The 18,211-nt window shown below is 42.6% G+C and overlaps 1 protein-coding gene and 1 long non-coding RNA gene across 2 annotated transcripts in view; both read right to left on the reverse strand.

Moving 5' to 3' along the window:
- The window catches only part of LOC410732 (3-phosphoinositide-dependent protein kinase 1), a 468,203-nt gene that overhangs the window by 115,967 nt on the left and 334,025 nt on the right, over positions 1–18,211 (reverse strand). The gene's annotated exons all lie outside the window — the stretch shown is intronic.
- On the reverse strand, positions 1,494–3,940 carry LOC113219090. Its single transcript, XR_003305622.1, has 3 exons — positions 2,810–3,940; positions 2,317–2,715; positions 1,494–2,230 (listed from the first exon to the last, which is right to left on the reverse strand). It is a non-coding gene; the product is annotated as an uncharacterized LOC113219090 (long non-coding RNA).

The following is an 18,211-nucleotide window of genomic DNA, read 5'->3' on the forward strand; positions in this document are numbered from 1 at the left end:
AAATTTCTTCCAACTTTCGAATAGTTGTCCAATTTTTTGAAAATTGCATCCAAATAAAATCCTCGTCCAACATTTCGCGCCTCTCTTTACAATTTTATTCTCTGTATCGATATCGATATATTATAATTAACCAGAAGCGAAAAAATGGTGCGAAAACCATGTAGGAGACCGAAACGAATCAACCCTTTCGATCTGACGAGGCGTTACGTAACGATATGCTCGACGACATAGCGATCGTGACACGCTCGCCAGAGCTTCGCAAGCTGTTCGTGGCACGCACTCGCGTTTAACATTTGTTTTGCCGGGTGGCGGATCGTACGCAATCGGTTTTTCGACCGCGTGATTCGAGGCGGATCGAGCGCGCGCCGCATAAGGGCAGTAGGTCACTCCCGAAATGATCAGACCGACGCCATCCGCGTCTGTCGGCCGCGACTACTATTCCTGGCAAATTATTCCGGCCTCTCACGAATAAATTGGCCCGGACCAAAGACCAGAGGCGATTATCATTCAACCCCCCCGTGCAAATCTTCTTTAAATCAAAAGAGGCGCGAGAGAAACGAGTTTCGAAAATTTCTCCTCTTCTTCTTCCTTGATTGATATTAATATAATATTTTCCATATGAAAGATAACTGTGAAGAAGAAATATCTAAGTTTCGTATTTGTATCGAGGCAAGGATTAATTCCCTTGTTTCATTTTATTTAATTATAAACTCTTTTCTTCCGGTTGGAAACCGATGTTTGAACGAAGAAGAAGGTGTTTTCGTTTGAAAGAATTTTCAATGGAAATGATTTTTTCTGGTATCTTTCTTCTCGTGGTGGGAAAACGTGAAGGGAAACAAGCGGTCGTAAACAATTCGTTTCGAGGAGGAAACGAATCTCTCGCGGGGCAAGAATTACGACGTTATTTGGACGCCGTTCCTCTCGAGTACACGGAAGACGATTTTCCTGAAACGAATCATCCCCGGCTACGGCGGGCTTCGAAACTTTGTTCGCGGCACGAATTTGGCAATGCATCGCGTCTATTTTCGCGGATTCACTGGCCGAAATGGGTCGCTCGTGGCCACCTACGGTAGAAAAGCAAATATACCGCGTCATCGTTTCTATCTTGCGTGATGAGAATCTTCGAAATAAAGTCTAATTTTATTTGCTCCTTCGAGAGGAGAATTTTTATATCCTCCCTTAAACGATCTCTATGTTATATATAAGTAACTTATATATAAAATATATACATATAATGGATTCGATATATAAAAGATTCATCCTATATTCAAACAATTAATTATTTCCAAGCATATTCTGTTCAATTCATTCTCCTACGTAATAAATAAAATACCGATCATCGTATACGCAACGAAACAGACTTTTTTCTTTTTCATTAACAAATTCCAAGATGATTTCTTCGGAAAATATCTTCCAAGATCGAATTCTCTCGAAGGAGAAAAACGAATGAAGATTCATGGAGGGCGGTAATTACTAATCCCGACTATTTTCGTTCCGTGTTGATGTCGCGGTACCCCCTTCGCCTATAATCCACCGGTCGCCGGTTTGGCAACCATCTCCGTCTATTTACGGATTACATCGGGACCGGACACGACTCGTTCCGGTCTTCTCTCGAGTGCAAAGAGCGAAGCTGGACCCACTCGTTTCCGCGCCCGGTGATGGATGAATCGGTGTTTGAAAATTTCGACGCCGCCACGGGGGGCGTCCAGGTGCCCCAATTAAATGGAAAATCGTTTACGGCATTAATGGATGGGAATTAATTGGCCGGCCAGAGAGAGAGAGAACGGTATCAATCTCGGTTAAATCCCGGTCTGATCGGTAATTTGCGTTTGGGAACGATTGGCTGACTTGTTACGAGGCAACGATCGGCACGCGAGCAAGTAGGTTTAGAACGAGGATAGCGGTAAACTGTGTACGTATACACGGTTGAAAGAGGATGATGATTTAAGTTTGGGATTAATTAAGGAAATTGAATTAATCAAAAAGATATATATTACTTATAGTTGGTCTCGGTCTATGGTCGTGAAATTTTTTTAAATTTTTGATAATTTTTTGTTTAAATTGCGTGGTTTAACCTGTGCAATGCGTTTGATTCGGATATTCTCGATAGAATTTTAGGAACATTCGTTTTAGGAAATGGAAATCGAATGATATGATTCTTCCTTAACTTTTGAGATCCTTTTTCCAAATCCGTGCGCCATAAAGCTTACAAACTTGTAGAAATCAATTTCTATAATTTGTATTGGAAAGAAAAAAAAAGATATAATTCTACGTGGACTCGATATTTCCAATATTTCGATTTAATTTACATTTTACCTTAATAATTTGAGAGATTTCTGTGAAGAGGTGAACTTTTCAACGTTGACCTTTCCACCCGACACCGCAGCCAACCATCCTTGGCATCTCGTGAACTTTTCCATAGAAGAAACGAACTTCTAGAAGGACTTGAAATATTTTTAACACGGCCGCTGGATTCACGGGTCGTTTATTTAAGGATTCGTGGCAGATGGACCGGACATGGCTCGTTCGTATCTCGAGTGGGTCGAGTGCATTGGTCGACCGTAGCGACCCGAATTGCACTTGGTGCGCTCCGATGGAATGGATCAAATAGGTCACGCTCCAATGTGTCCTCTAATTCTTGCCTCTCTCGGTCCAATGCGATCTAATCTGTATCCCTCGAAAAATTCAGCCTCTGTGTCTAGTCACTGGACACCACTGGCAAGAATTTTATATATATATATATATATATATATATATATATATATATATATATATATATATATATAAATTTAACCGTGTCGTTGTTTACCGGTTGGAAGAATTCCGTCTAGTGATTCGACGAGTCTAGATCCTGATACCGGGAATACGTGGTCGCGATAGAAGAAAGTGTGCGCCGTTTGTCCACAAAGTTTCTCTTTTGTAACCGGCTCACGTTGGCCAGCCGCGTTTAAAAACATATCTAACAGACAGATCTGGACGTCGGTTTCCAAATAGCTAAGAAAACGTCTCGTACACGCGGATACGAATATTCGGCTAACGACGTCAAGTATTCGATGAGACGGCCCCTTTGCGAACGACGCGATCGACGAATCCCCCCTCGAATGTATTATGAAACGTGATGAACGGAAGTCAAAGTGACGGTAGTCGAAACGGTATGGTAGCCGTGAATTATCTTAGAAACGAGCAATTTAAAATCTAGAATCGAAATCTAGAGAATTTCAGACGAAGATAGAATATACGGGATAGAAAAACTGAACCGATTTTATCATTTTTGTTTTTTATATCAACGAGGAGGAATGCGTTATGCACATTGATCCTAGATACGAAATTTCTGACTCTACTTAAAAATCCCTGCTAGAAATAGTATCTCATCGAATCGTTCGATGTATAAATCGTATCCAAGATCCCCAGAACTCTGGAAAGAAAATCGCATATAACAATTTTCCGGAAGAATATACAAAGGACAATGGTGGAGACAGCAACAAATTACGAGACCATTTTAACCTAGATAGAAAGTGGATATCTCTAATAAACAGGATATTAATACGTTCGAAGTAATACGAAGCTCATTCTCGAAGCTCAATTTTAGATTCCAAAACAAACATAAAAATTGGCATAAAAATACATCATTTGGCTCCCGTTTACTCGAGCAATAAGCAATTTAACATCCTCCCCCCTTCCTACCTCCCTTCATCCAACCTTAAACCGCTCGCGACTCGAATAAATAATCCTTAACCCAAATTTTTCTACACCTTTCCACCACGACTGCGCTCGTCCCGTCGACCCACAAAGGAAGAATCGGCCTTTACCTCCCACGAGGCAAATCCGCGAATCCCACGAGCAAACTGTGCGCACACAGCACAGTGAGCCACGATCGACCAACACTCACGGCCCTTCCTCCAGTTTCCGCTCTGCCCGTTCGACTCCCGTCGGTCGCCGATCCCCAATCCTCCTCCTCCTCCTCTTCCTCCACCTCCACCTCTCTCGCCACGATCCGCCACGGAGGCCGCGCTTAGGAACAGTAGGTCAAGTAGGTCGTTCCCGCAACGCTCAGACGGCCGACAGGCGCGCGCTCAGGTTACGTAACCCCCTCGGAGGGAGAAAGTCTCCTCTCTCTCTCCCTCCCTCCCCCTCCTCCCGCCCGTTGTGCCAACATTCCCACCTCCGCATCACGGAGCGCGCGATCTGCAACTCGACGGGCCGTGTTTACAAACAAATCCTCCCACCTTGCGAAGGGGGAGGAGGAGGAGGTGGAGGAAGAAGAGGAGAGGCTGACACCATTGACGTGGACGCGGATCGTCCGCCGACGACAGCGCCGTCTGGACCTCCTCCTCTCTCTCTCTGAATCGACCTGAAAGTCGACCTGGCTCTCAGAGAGAAAGAGAGAGAGAGAGAAGTTCCAGTTTAACTGGAACTGGAATACAGCGTAGGCAGTGAGAGCGGCTAATAGTTGGTGGCTGCTGTGTTGTACCCATCGCCAGACCTGCATTGCGCAAAATTGCAGCAACGCCCGGCCGAAGAAAGCGCGCGCCCCATCTCTGCCGACAACCTTCCGGAGAAATTGTCTCTCCCTCCCCCTCCTTCTATTCTCCGTCTCCGTTTCTTTCAGATATTCCTGCTTCTCATTCGATCTTTTCGCTCCTCTTCTTTTGCCAAGGGTCCTTTCTTCTTCGTCCCTCACGATTCGTTTTCGTTGTTTCCCACTCGATCTTTCCTCTCCTCCTCTTGCCAAGGTTCCGTCGCCTCCCCCTACCTGGCTCGAGCTATTCGAGAGCATCGCCGTCACGAACGTCGCCGTTATAAACTGGAATCGACTGCGGAACTGTGGGGGAGCGAGGGAGGGGGCGAGGAGAGGAGAAAGGATAGAGAAAGGAGACGACAGAGCACGAGAGAGGGAGAGAAGCGCACATCGCTGACTTCGCTTTTTACAGTCGCGTTCCAGATTCCCCGGAATCCAGCGCACTTGTAACTGTAGTTAATTGTTGTTTAGACCAATCCACTCTGCGCATCAGGTCCACCAGACCTGAACAAACATCCCGCGGTCGGAACGATGTCTTCCGGTTCTTCGATCTTCGAGGAAAATTATTCGATACGTATTTCACGATTTTCTGAATTTGCCTGCCTCTCGTCATCATCAATCGTTCGCAAGGTTGTCGTATTGCATTTCGTTTACGAAAGGAAAGAATCATCTTTGCGAAATTCGTTCGATTCGTTTGAAAGAAGATTCGACGAAAAGAGTGGATATCCGTCCGCGCTAATTTCCTTCTCGAGAAAATGCGCTCACTGTCCAGCCCAGCAAGAGAGTCGACCAACTTCCTCTTGGATTAGCTCACAGTTTCCAAACTGCGATCGATCGATTTCAATTCGCCAGATGTCTTGTAGCAGAATCGTGTCAAATACCAATTTGTCGAAAGTCTAGTTCGAAACAGTATTGAGAGAGTTCTCTCTTAAGAGATTTCCATACTGGAAAAAGCAATACGATTAAGCAATACTACAATTTTTCGATCAATTTATAAATCGCCTAAAACGCAACACAATTATCCAATATTATCCATGAAAAATTTCGTAATAAAGCTAGATATAATCATCATATATAAAAAAAAAACATATCCCAAAATATACAAGCATCCTCCGCAACAATTTCAGCCCACGTGTACCTCGTTAAAATCGATACACGAGCTCGCCCTCGCGAGAGGACGCGATGGAGGAGGATGCGATTACGCGGCGAGACGAGTATCCGCCTCGTCGAGGATCGGCGATCGCCTGGAATCTTGCAGGAAGGTGTATACACTGGCGAGCGATTCCGCATCGCGCGCGGCTGACGCGAATTTCACACAAAACGCAAAGCCTTACATAGAAACGCAGACACAGTGGCCTAGACAAGTAGGTCGCGGCGCAGTTCTCGCGGCACGGGCTCGCGTGCGCGAGACCGCGACGCCCGTGCATTCGTGTACGCGCGTATATGTGTGTGTATATACGGGCGAGCGGAGCGTGTCGGTGCGCGTGTGACCGCGCTCGCACACCGCCTCACCATGTGGACACAGGTACGTGTGTATCTACTACTACGTGTATTACATAAACTGGGTGCTTAGCACTCTGCGCCATAAGTCTGTACCGGTTGATTCAAAAGAAGGGGGGGGGGAGTTCTCCGTCCTTTCGTCAGGTTGCGTCACTCGCGCGAATCTTATTCTCTTTTTTTCTTTCTTTCTTTCTTTCTTTTCTTTTTCACGATCATGCGCGTAGATCGTGCGCCAGCTCGAAACGAAACGGGTTGAAGAGAAGCGTTTAACGCCGGTTTTGCAGGCGCAGGGACGCAAGTATCGGGCGGATAGTATTGCATCCTCTTGTGCAATACCGTGTTCTACGTTTTAACTACCGAAGCTAGCTATTTTATAATGATCGGCCGTGTTCTGGATTTTTCTTGCTTATTCACGGTTGAGATGAGACGTGATCGTGTGTAATTTTACTCGTCCCTTGAAAAACAAAAAATATATATATATATTTTCGCGATATAATTCGATCGAATCGGTTTAATCTATCGGATCATTGTTGTTGAATAGAGTTTTACGTAAGTGGATAATTTCGATTGTTAATCGGCTTGGCGAAAATTCGCAGAAAGGAGAATATATATATATACGTATATACTAGGAAAGAGTTTAAAGTTAATGAGGTAATGGATTCTGCAAAGATGCCGCAAAAGATTGCGCTTAAAAGGGTAAAAAGGTTGAACTTTTGAAGTCGTTAAAACGGTAACCGTGTCCTTCCGATCGGTAAACTTATCGGCAACTTGGTCGAGAAACTAATTACGTCATTAGAACGAAGTTATCCACCAATTAAGAACCACTCGTAACTTTACGATATACGGCCATTAAGGCCTTGCCGGCCCGGAACGATACCGTTTCAACGTTCCCCCGTTGAAACGGCCTGTACCTCCGCTCTCTACAGTATAGCAGCCACGAAAACAAAGTGGAATCGCTTCTAGGATCGTTCCTTCGGACATTTCTGTCCCATTGTTCCTCCTCCTTTCGAGAATCAAGTGTGCGCTTTGCAGCGCGCTTCCACGAATTCGTTCCCTCTCCCTTCCTCTTCCTTACACCATTTCACGGAATCGTCGTAACAGTTTGCGGAAATTTGCGATTCGAAAGAGGAACGTTTCCGTTTCACTGTGAAACGTAGAAGAAAATCGATCGGCGCATCGCGTAATTAGCGGCCCACCTTGTCGACGAAACGGTTTTCGCCGCTGCGACGCTCGAAACGCAATCCGTTGTTTACACGTGTCAATTGCCTTCTGTGGCTTCCCCGTTTGCCCCATTAGCGGGGCAATCAGATTGCGAGTTACGTACTACTACCACGACGCTAGTGCGCAGTAAGGGCTACCGCCGCTCGCCTAGATTCGCCCGTGATCGATAGCGTTGGCGTTCTAATCGAATTTCCGGTGAATTACCTTGAGATATCGTTCGAAAACGGGTTGTTCCTTATCCTTAAGAATCTTCGCCTGTTTTTCTTTTTATTCCTCATTATTTCCACGGAAAGGCCGTAAGGCCGTGGATATCGATCCACGTGCGGATATTATGCAACATGGCGCAAGAAAGTTGGTTAAAACGCGTCACGATCCGACGTAACCGGAACCTTGAACGATTTTTCGTCGCGATTCTCCGTCTCCGATTCCCCGCAATATTTCGCGCAACTTGGATATTACGTAATCCCTAGATAAGTTCGTTGCTTTTTTTTTTTCTTCTTCCTCTTCTGCGAATCTCATCCCTCCCTCTTCTCCCCCCAACTCGATGTCGCGTTCTTGGGCAAGTGTGTGCTGGTTGGAATAAATTAAGCGGAATTAGCGATTTCGAGCATCATCTCGCGTGCATCTGAGAATCGAGGATAACAACACGCGTTTATAATTTGTTTTGTGATATTTGTGCCACGATTCCGGGAATGGGATTCATTCTCTCGAGAAATGTTTTTTCGAATCGTAATCTCTCTGAGCCGATTTCAAGAATTAATAATAATAAAATCGCGATCTCGAATTCCAATTTTTTTGTTCGTTATATATATCAAAATTTGATGTAATCGATATCGATCGAATAGAATTTTTATTTCCATAAAATTAATCCCTGCTGTTAGTCGACTTGCTGTTTTTCCTACTTAAAACTAGTCGCATATTTATCAGATCAGATATGTCACAGGTGATATTTTAAAAAAGTCTAGTGTTTGTATAATGAAAAGTGTCATCGAAAAAAGATATCTTGCCTGTTTAATTATAACAAATTCCTCGTTCTAACTCGTTAATTAATAACCTGTAATTTTTGTAACGCAGTTAACAGTTGATCAAACTATTTTTCATTCTTACAATACTTTCTATCTATTCATCTTCGCATAGCCAGACGAGAGATGTCACGGAACAAGAACATTCTTTATTTTCATCGATCGATTTTATTCATCAAGGTTTTCACGCGTTTAATTAATCCGCCACGAATAATAAATTAATTCGGCGATAATAAAATCAGCTTTTTCATTTTCAACAATCTCGCGACAAATGAATCGAAACGATGAACACTAACGCTGTTAAAAAAAAAAAAAAGTCACGATAACGTAATCGAACGATGAAGAAACTAGACGAAATCGAAAAACAACAATAACAACAACAAACCACTTATTACGAGTTGGTGTGGCAACAAGTCCGCAACAGCGTGAGAACGGACTGTTTGAATGATCTGTTATCACGCGGCACGCGAAGGATTGCGGTTCTCGCCCGATTTTTCTCTTTTTCCTTTCTTTCTTCCCCCCCTCGAACCGTTAACAGGGCGAAGGAGAGAGAGAAGAAGAAGAAAAAAAAGAATTTATGGCCACGGTCGTCGCGGGGAGCATTCTTACGCGGTCAGGGAATAAATTAACGCACGCGTACGCGTTGGCATCCCCCGTTTGATACGGCGGCTACCGATGAAACGCTCCGATGGCGCCAGCGCGATGATCAATTAAATTTAATTAACATGAACCGGCCGTCGGATTTCGCGGCGGACAATCGGCCAAGGAAATTTCGATGCGCCGCCGTACGCTTGCGCAACAAGTTCCAATTCCTCTCACCTCGCGTGGAATCTCAATTCTCTCCTATTCTTTCTTGTGTTATTGGTAAACGTTGCACGTTTAGGGGGAATGACGTGTTCTTGGAGAGAAAGAGAATAGAAATATATATATAGGAACGATCGGTATCGGTTTTTGCGAAGTGAACGAATCGTGATCGCGAATCTCGATTTAATTTCCCTCCCACGCGAGGGAAAGAAACTCGCGCCAAAAATTCTTGCCGACTTTCTCTTGCCCGGCCGAGCGTGCACGTTCACAATGGAACGGCCTATCGTTCCCAACCCCGTGCAATATTAAAACGATCGCACGTGAATAATCGCGAACGAGAAATCGCTATTAGAGGACTTTCCATGTTTACTTTCGTCGAGTTTTTTTTCGAAAAGAAACGAGAGTCGAATTCATTGGTATGGATAGAAGTCTATTTATTGGACGAAATTTTCGATTAGGTAAACGTTTTTTAACCACTTTTGGAATATCGAAATGATAGCCTGTGGAAAAATGGGGAGAAATTCGCGCTACTGTTCATTGGAATTTGTGATTAAACGAGCTCTAGCTTGGTCTTCTTTGAACGATTATTTTTTTTTTTACAGTCCTTGGGGATATTGAAATGATGGCAGGCGAGGCGAGAAATTCGCGAAATATCCTCCTATTTAACGGGAAAATTTTCGCCAATTTTCGCCACAGTTAAGCGAAACTCGAATTGTGGAGCAAGAGGAACTCGTTGTTGCGTCCCTGTTGTGCGAGCCGATGCTAACAGCACAACGCTTATCCGAACTTATGATATTAGTGAAAACAATCGCGTAAAAATGACGTATTTGAAATAGGCGAGTATAAATCCGGTTACATAAACATCCTATTATACGAACAAAGAAACGAGAATGGTGGGGAGAGTTAGTGGATTCCTATTATCCGAACGAATTATAAGCTTGCAGTAAAACTCTATTTAATGGAACGAAATTTTCATCAATGCCCCATTAAACCAACTCCAACCGAATTATTCCAATTGCATGAAACGTTTGTTACGAACGAAATAAATACCATGTAACGCGGCACGCTAACAATTCCGTAATTAGAAAAATGAGCCAGAATATAGAACCACCCGAATATATATATATCTGAAAATATTCTAACAAATAAAACACTATCTCCTTTCCAATCTCTTCGAAAATTCGGAATCGTAGCAAGCCGTTGTTTACGTCAATCGACGCAATTCCTAGAAAAAAAGAACGCTTCCACTCTCTCGACTTTCTATTAATTCTTACAACACCTATTACCATCACCACCATTATAACCCAACAACGAGGACGTTGCTCGTACTTGAAACCGACACCTTCCTCGCGACTTCTTCCCCGTGTTCATCCTCCTCCTCTCTCTCTCTCTCGTTGAACACGATCCGTCCAACACGTTTGACGGGTGAAAGGGGTTGGGGAGGCGCGAGAGGACAAAGAGGCGCGGTGAACGCGTCGAAAGTTTACGGTGAATTATTGCGTCGTATCTAGACAGGGGGGAGGAGGAGGTGGTGGAGGAGGAGGAGAGCAGCGACTATCTGGCCTACTTGCATGTTTTTACCAGGTGATTCGGAGCGGTGCGCACGTAGCTGCGAGGTCGCGTCGTCGCCTGCACGGCCGCGTACGTACACGTACCTGCACGTAAATAATCGGAACTGTCGGCAGGCAGGGGGCGGGAATCGAGGATGGATCGAGAATGGTTACGTGGATCGAAAACGGCCGCGTTAAGCCCATTCGCGGGCCGTTTTTCTTGGCACGCCACGGGGCTTGTTGGTGGCGAGGAGGTGGTTGGGTTAAAAATAAACGACGTTGGTGGAAAAGCACCGTCCTCTCTCGCGCCGGGGAGATCGTTTGCAGGGAGTGCTGCAGCAGACACGAAGGGATCTTGGTCGATTGTGGTGGAGGATGGACGGAATGCGGACGCTGGGTGTCGGGTTGCTCGCAAATTCTGAACTTGTAAGCGAATTCGATCGGGGAGGGGAGGGATGGTGATGTAATAGGTTGACAGGTTGACGTGGATCGTCGTGGTTGTGGTTGCATCTTGGGAGTGTGATAGTTGAAAAATTTGAAGGGATTCCAAGGAACGTTGAGAGAATATTATTATTATTATTTATCACGAAAAGAAAAGATTAAAAAAGGATTAGTTGGTTCCAAATCAATCCGAAAATTTTTCCTTTCCTCTCGACGCGCCTCGAAACGAGAAGGAATTATTATTACATTGTAAATTCTAATCCCTGCATTCCTATAATTAGAATAACAAAAGGCTCTCGATCGGCCGAAAATAGCGTGGAACGTAAACGTAATACGCGGATCCGATCGGGATATATGGAAATAAACTCCGAATCCGTGTTATCGTTGCAACTGGAACGCCGGCCAGATAGATCATTCGGCGCACCGTTTACCGTTTTTCCACCTGAATGCGAAATCGAAGCGCGCGCAGTGGCCGCCGCTCCGTTAAAGGACGGCCGCGGCTCACGATGACGTAACGTAAAGGCGTATAGAGAGGCCCGTGAATGTCGTTCGACCTATTGATTCGACCACGATCGTGGATCAATTGCGCCATTCGTGACTCCCGTCGGGAATGCGCGGATGAGCATACTTGGCTGGCGTCGTAATTTCCTTATCGAATCGATTACGCGCCTCGAGAGCCACCGCGAGAAAACTGCATCGATCATCTTTCTTCGATCCTTATAAAAATACTCCCCGTCGAGAATTGCGCTTCCAAATTTTCCCAAACTCGTATTGTTGCTTCATAGTTGGCTTAACGTGGTTTCGATATAGAATTAATCGCGTTAAACGGGGAGGGTCGAGTAAATTCGCTTTATCCACGAAAGTATGTATTCCGGAGATCGATATTTGACTTGAAGAAAAGATAAAGATTGCGAGGGAATAAAAAAAGAATTCGATAAATAAATTGTTCAGAAAGATATGTTTATTCAAAATATTTATCTCGATTTGAACATCCATTTCTAAAATGTTACAACGTACACGATAGAATCTCTCGTTCGGAAGCGAGTATATAGTTAGTACAGTTACGAGACATTGTGTAATATCGTTCAAATGATCATTATGTTACGCGTAATACACAAACGAGACGAGCCTATCGATATCTTGCTTTTTAACCGCGATAATAAGTCCGGCTGTCCCGTTGAATCCCGGAAATCTTATCTCCGGATCCGTGCACAGGATTATTATTACCGGCACGATCAACAGCAATAACCACCGGGCAACGTTCTTACGTTTATATTTATCCATATTCGCGAAGATCTCGGCCGTCTCAACATCGACACGAGGCGAGAGATCGAATCGATCGTTAATTGTTCGCGATGAAACATCGATCCGCGCATATGTAACGATATTTCAAGGATATTTCTCTGGTCGAAAGAAAAATCTTATCTTACGATTCTTGTGTGCAGCCGATAGATAACCGTTGCTCCCAATGCGTATAAATCGATTTTCGCGATATAATCTGAAACTCTGCTGTCGCGCGCGTTTCACTTGGTGGAAAAAGAAAAGGGAGAAAAGATCGAGCCATAGAGATCGATAACGCGCGTGCAAAATGGACACGAGAAACTGGGTACAGCGTTATAAAGCCGCGTTTACATCGGGCTCAGCTTTTGATCGGGTCGATCGATCAAAAATAGAATAGAATGGGCTACTTGTAGCCGAACGATCGGAAGTCGTTCCAATTTCGTTGACATTGAGTTTATACGAGCGATTGTGAACGACTTAAGATCGATCGGAACAAGAAGTTGTTTAATTCGAGACGTTGTTGCGAAAATGTAAACTGGCCTTAAGAAATTTTTCTTTATTTCAATAGATACATATTCACACGGAGCGAGAATGATGTGTCTTTAAACTTTTTCCCTTTTGAGACAATGTTGCTCCGATTTTTCAACTGGTAGGATTAAGATTAAGAGGATAATGTGATCAAGATGGGAGGATAAAGTAGAAAGAAGTGATTCCAGAGATCGTAAAGCGAGGATAATAACGATTAACAGATCATTATCCAACAAATGGATAATATAACAAAATCTCGGTATAATACTTTAGATTTTTTTTTTACAAATTTTTGTCCACGTAAGGTATAAAGGAAACTGCGATGTCAGATACGTAATATAATAAGTGTGCGCAGAATTTTTGTTTTCTCGAGAACGATAAAAAGTAACAATAATAAAAAGCATGGAGCAACTTTTCCACCGCCGATTAAATAATAATTACGCCAATTTTATTATGGATCAAAGGAAGGAAGGAAAGAAATACAAATATAAGAAATTGTAATCATCGGGAGAAAGTGCATACCGAATTCGAATCGAAAAACGATCTCCCCATGTAATGAAATCATCGATCAATCGTTACGCAAGTTGAGCAAAAACTGTCGGCGCATCCCGATGCAACTGCAAGGAGTAGTCGACGAGCCGATATCGTGCGACGCCTTTATCATGGCTCGCGGATTGCGCAATCGCTACGCAGCTCGTTACAGTCGCGAGTCATTGTTGTCGAAACACGAAGAAGCCGGGGCATTGCGCGTGAATGTCAACAGACAAGGCGAGGCTCGTTCCACATCGGGGAAAAATGGCGCGCGCGGCTGAAGTTCACGCGGCCATCAATCCGGTTACGCGTCTTCTAGAAGAGGGGCAGCCTATTTTTTTTCATTCGCGAGCTTAGGAAAGAAAGAGAAAAAGAAATTTGTACATTGAAAACATAGATAAAGACGTCGAGATCGAACAAGATGAACGAAAGAAGAATATGTTCAAATTTAGAAAAAGATTAATGCGAAAATATATATTATTATTTAACGATTTTTATTTTCTAATGTTTAAAATTAAAAGTTTCGAACAAGATGAACAAGATGAACGAAAGAAGAATATGTTCAAATTTAGAAAAAGATTAATGCAAAGATACATATATTATTATTTAACGATTGTTAACATATTTTTTGTTTAATGTTCGAAATTAAAAGTTTCTTTTTTAAAAATTGTTCATCACCTGTCGAAGTTAAGATCGGTCATCGGTCATTGCACGGTTCGAAAGTGCGGAGAGCCGTCAAGTTTGAACGGCCAAGTATGTGTACACGTACAGATCCCGCGGCGGAACGTTACGCAAGATCGTGTAACGGGGAACGATATCGTCGGTGTTATCAGCGGGGTTCTCAAAGCGAGCACGATAGCCGGCCTTTCGTGTCTGTCACCGTGAATAGTCACGGCACACCTATCGGCGTCGGATGTGAAATATGGGCGAAAGTATTTTCTTTCCAGGCATAATATCAACTGACGCAATATTGCGCCCCGTCGTTCTCTCGGGAGAACGTAATTGGGATATCTGTATCGATGCGATTCTCGTTTTCACCATTGCTTCTGCTGAAATATTTTATATGCTTGAGGATGACTCGTGTTGATTGAGATTGTTATTCGCTTTCTTGTATCGTTTATTGTCTTTTAGAGATGAATTTTGAGGGAAGGGTATAGCTAGTTTGGAGATTCTGCAATTTCGAAATTTTATCGGTCCTCGTATCGAAACGTTGGGGATGAATTTTAAATTTTTGTACTTCGTTTTGGAAATTGAACGAGAGATACTGAATTTTATGATCTTCTGGAGATTAAAGTTTAAGGGTTAAGGGTTTTGCTCTCTACGAAATAAAAGATGCTTTAATATCTAAACAGCTTGACCGATTCGTAATAAGGGCAAATGACAGAGATAAGAATATCGGGATTGGCGGTGTCATAAATTTAAATTATTCGTGAAAAAAGAAAAATTAACATAACACGATTAAAAAAAAAGCGGCGCATTGATATACCAACTCGGTTTTAAATATCACTGCTCTCCTTCCATTGGATTTACAAGAACCTTTTTTTTTTAATCTGAGAGCCATAGCTTTCGAGTTAAACAACACGAAGATAAAAAGCTTCTTAAATAACAAAACAGGGTTACACAAGATTACACAATTAGTAATATCAATTTTTTAAGTGCATATTGGCTTTTAAAAATCTATTCCATAGTTTTGTAGCGCATAAAATTGCAAATCCTTTTATCTACAATTTTATTGCATAATTGGCTTTTAAAAATCTCAAGTATATTAGCTCTTAAAAATCTCTTCTCTTAGTCTCACAGTGTTCTACGTACTCATAAAATTGCAAATCCTTTTATTCACAATCTTATAATTGAATCACGATTTTTCTAAAAAAATAAAAAGAGTTTCAAGATTTCAAACGCAACATATACAGTAGCTCGCGAAGCTACTCGAACGTTACAAACTGTTTATAAAGAAGTTCACTCGATCCGAAAATTTCAACAACCAATGTATGATTAATAATGTATAACAGTTGAGAAAGTAATCACGAATTCCCTAAATTATTCTATGTACCCTCGAATAACACTGTTCCATATACTCTCGAAGTTTTATTAAAAATAAAAAAACTGATTATTTTAAAGAATAAATAAAAAAAAAAAGAATGCTACCCAAACACTTTCGCGAGCCACCGTATTTATTACCGTGTTATCGCGAAATTAACATATCTTCGAAAGGAAGAACGCTCGATCACGGCTCTGCAAACTCGGAGACGTCTCCATCCAGATCTCGAACAAGACATCCAAGTCCTAATTCTGCCCGAGCAGAATCGGCCGGGCTTATTATCGGACACCAGCGTGCCTCGAATCGAGTTCCACTCGCTGTCCACCCGTCACGAATTTCGCGTCGATGATCGCGTGTATCCGGTGAAACGCTTTGCCGATATCTGCAGCTGGAAATCGGGAACACCAACAGGTGACGTTAGACCGAGTAATGCTCGTCGACGTGTCGGTAATGATGCGATTTGGAACGCTTCGAATCGGATATTGTGCGTGCGATCCAATAAAATCTAAAATCCGATGAAAAATCCTAGAAAGTCTGGAAAATCTCTTTTCTCAAGACTCAAAAGATTTTTAAACTATCTCACTCTCATCCATCATCTGTTTCTCGAAGAAGAATGATCAAATATGATACAAATTCTAAGAAAAATCCTCTTATTGTTGGGGGATAAATGAGAGTAGAACAGTTTGCCGAAACGTTGTGAAACGCGTCACGGTACGCGGATCGAGAGGCGAGTGTTTAAAGGTGGCCGGCTTAAGGCCCGTTGGCAATGAATTCCCAGCTGTTGATAGCCAGCCGCTTATGTCACGGTGAAAGCTAAACGGGTCAAAAGGCGTAATTAACGTTAAAACGTAACGTTAGCTGTTTACGCTGGGCAGAGATAGATCGGCGTTGCTCCGTGCGAAACTTTACCGGTTTTGACGCGGTTCCCGCGTGCAGAAAACCTACCTCTCTCTCTCTCTCTCTCTGGCATCTCTCCATTGTCCACGCTCGTCTCTTTCGAGCGTGCGCGAAAGGGAAATTGCCTCATTTTCGAGCGAGGTTTAAAAACGGTTTAATAATAAGCGTGTTTTTAACCTTGTTGGCGATTCGATTTTTAATAATAGAAACGAATAACAGGCTCATCGCCTCTCTCGTAATCGAAATCGTTGCCCAAATTGTGTGTCCATTGAACACATTGCTGTTTTACGAGAATGAAAAATTTTCTATCGATTATTATATATTTTCAATATATAAACATATAATAGTGGCTGTGGTATTATTATTATTATTATTTTTTTCTATTTGTCGTATATCTTAATTAACATATTCAATACTGAGAATAATTCTGTTTAATAATTCTAGTAGAAATTTTATTGCTTCTTCCAAAAGAAATAAAATTCTACGATCATTATAAACGTTATTATCCTCACTGTCTTCGATGACCCGTGCCGTAGCCGTTGTACAAGGCAAGGATAAGATCAGTAACGTGAAATGAATGGAGAGAAAAGAAGTATTTACGATGCTCATGGAACGAATACGCCGGTATGACACCATTTGAACACCACGCGCCACGTAGTATTTTGAAATAGCAAACCTCTAGTCTACTAGAGTTGGTGGTGCTCCGCACAAAGAAGGAATCTCGGTTGAATCTTATCTAGAAAGGAAACAAGTTCAGCGAGAAGTAACGCGGCCAATTGAATTTCTCGGTTTAAGGCAGGATGGCAAGGCCGTGCTCGTCGTGTCGATGACCGATAACCCGGTGGTCGTGGTCCCCGATAGGAAATCATGGCGACAGGTGAATACCGGGTGAATACGATGCGTGTGCGTCGAACAATGTAAAAGTAGTGTATATACATATATGTGTGTATATATGTTCATATGGGCAAGATGTGGCGGCTAGAGATCGTGATCGTGAAGAAGAATTTTAAAAATTGCATGGCATCAGCTGGTCTCGCTTGGGGTTGTGGATTGTATTCCGTTTTACGGTTCCGTGCGTTAAATGAATGGAATGTAATGACTAACGGTACTTGGTTTACAATCGGGAAACCTGTAAATTATAATTACTACTTGACATATTTTGAGTCAGTTGTGTCCGCATAGCTATTAATGCTTACAAATTTCACTTGAACAGCGAAACTAAATTCGTTAACACGTTTTCTAATGACCGAGAAAGAGAAAATTTCGATAATAACGGAGGAAGAATCCATGCTGGAGAGAATGAAAAATTATCATATAAATACAAATGTTTGTTTCAATAATATATCACGCATAAAGACTAATGCTTTTTTTTTTTCGTTATCATTCTTACCGAGAGTTGTCGAATTTTCCTCATATTTCTATTCCATTTCCGTTTGGACTCGCAATATCTATCGATATTCTGATCACTATCTGTCTTGGCAGATTTTCGTTAAAAAGAATTATAAATTTTGTCATCAAAATCCATCCAGGAAACGGAGAAAAGCACCCCATTGAAGTCACTTTTTGATCGATCTCGATGTTTCAATCGGTTGTCGAGATACAATATAAAAATGGGTCCGCGAATTAGTATATTTTTTCTTAGAAATTCGTAGCTACGTTTTTCCAAGAATCGCGTCTGTCTCTTGTCTCGAGTTTGGGGTAGATCAGTGAGACAAGGTGCGAGTGAAAGATCCGAGTAAGCGACGAAGACGCAGATAATAAACGAAAAATTACCCTTTCCTTTGCACGACGATATTTCGGGAACCGAAAGTGGTATCGAGATAAACGAAAATGCGTTTTAAAGGGTAAGATTCCACGCTTCTAACGATCTCTCACC

The sequence above is a fragment of the Apis mellifera genome, linkage group LG1, assembly GCF_003254395.2.
Source record: "Apis mellifera strain DH4 linkage group LG1, Amel_HAv3.1, whole genome shotgun sequence".
NCBI lineage: Eukaryota > Metazoa > Arthropoda > Insecta > Hymenoptera > Apidae > Apis > Apis mellifera.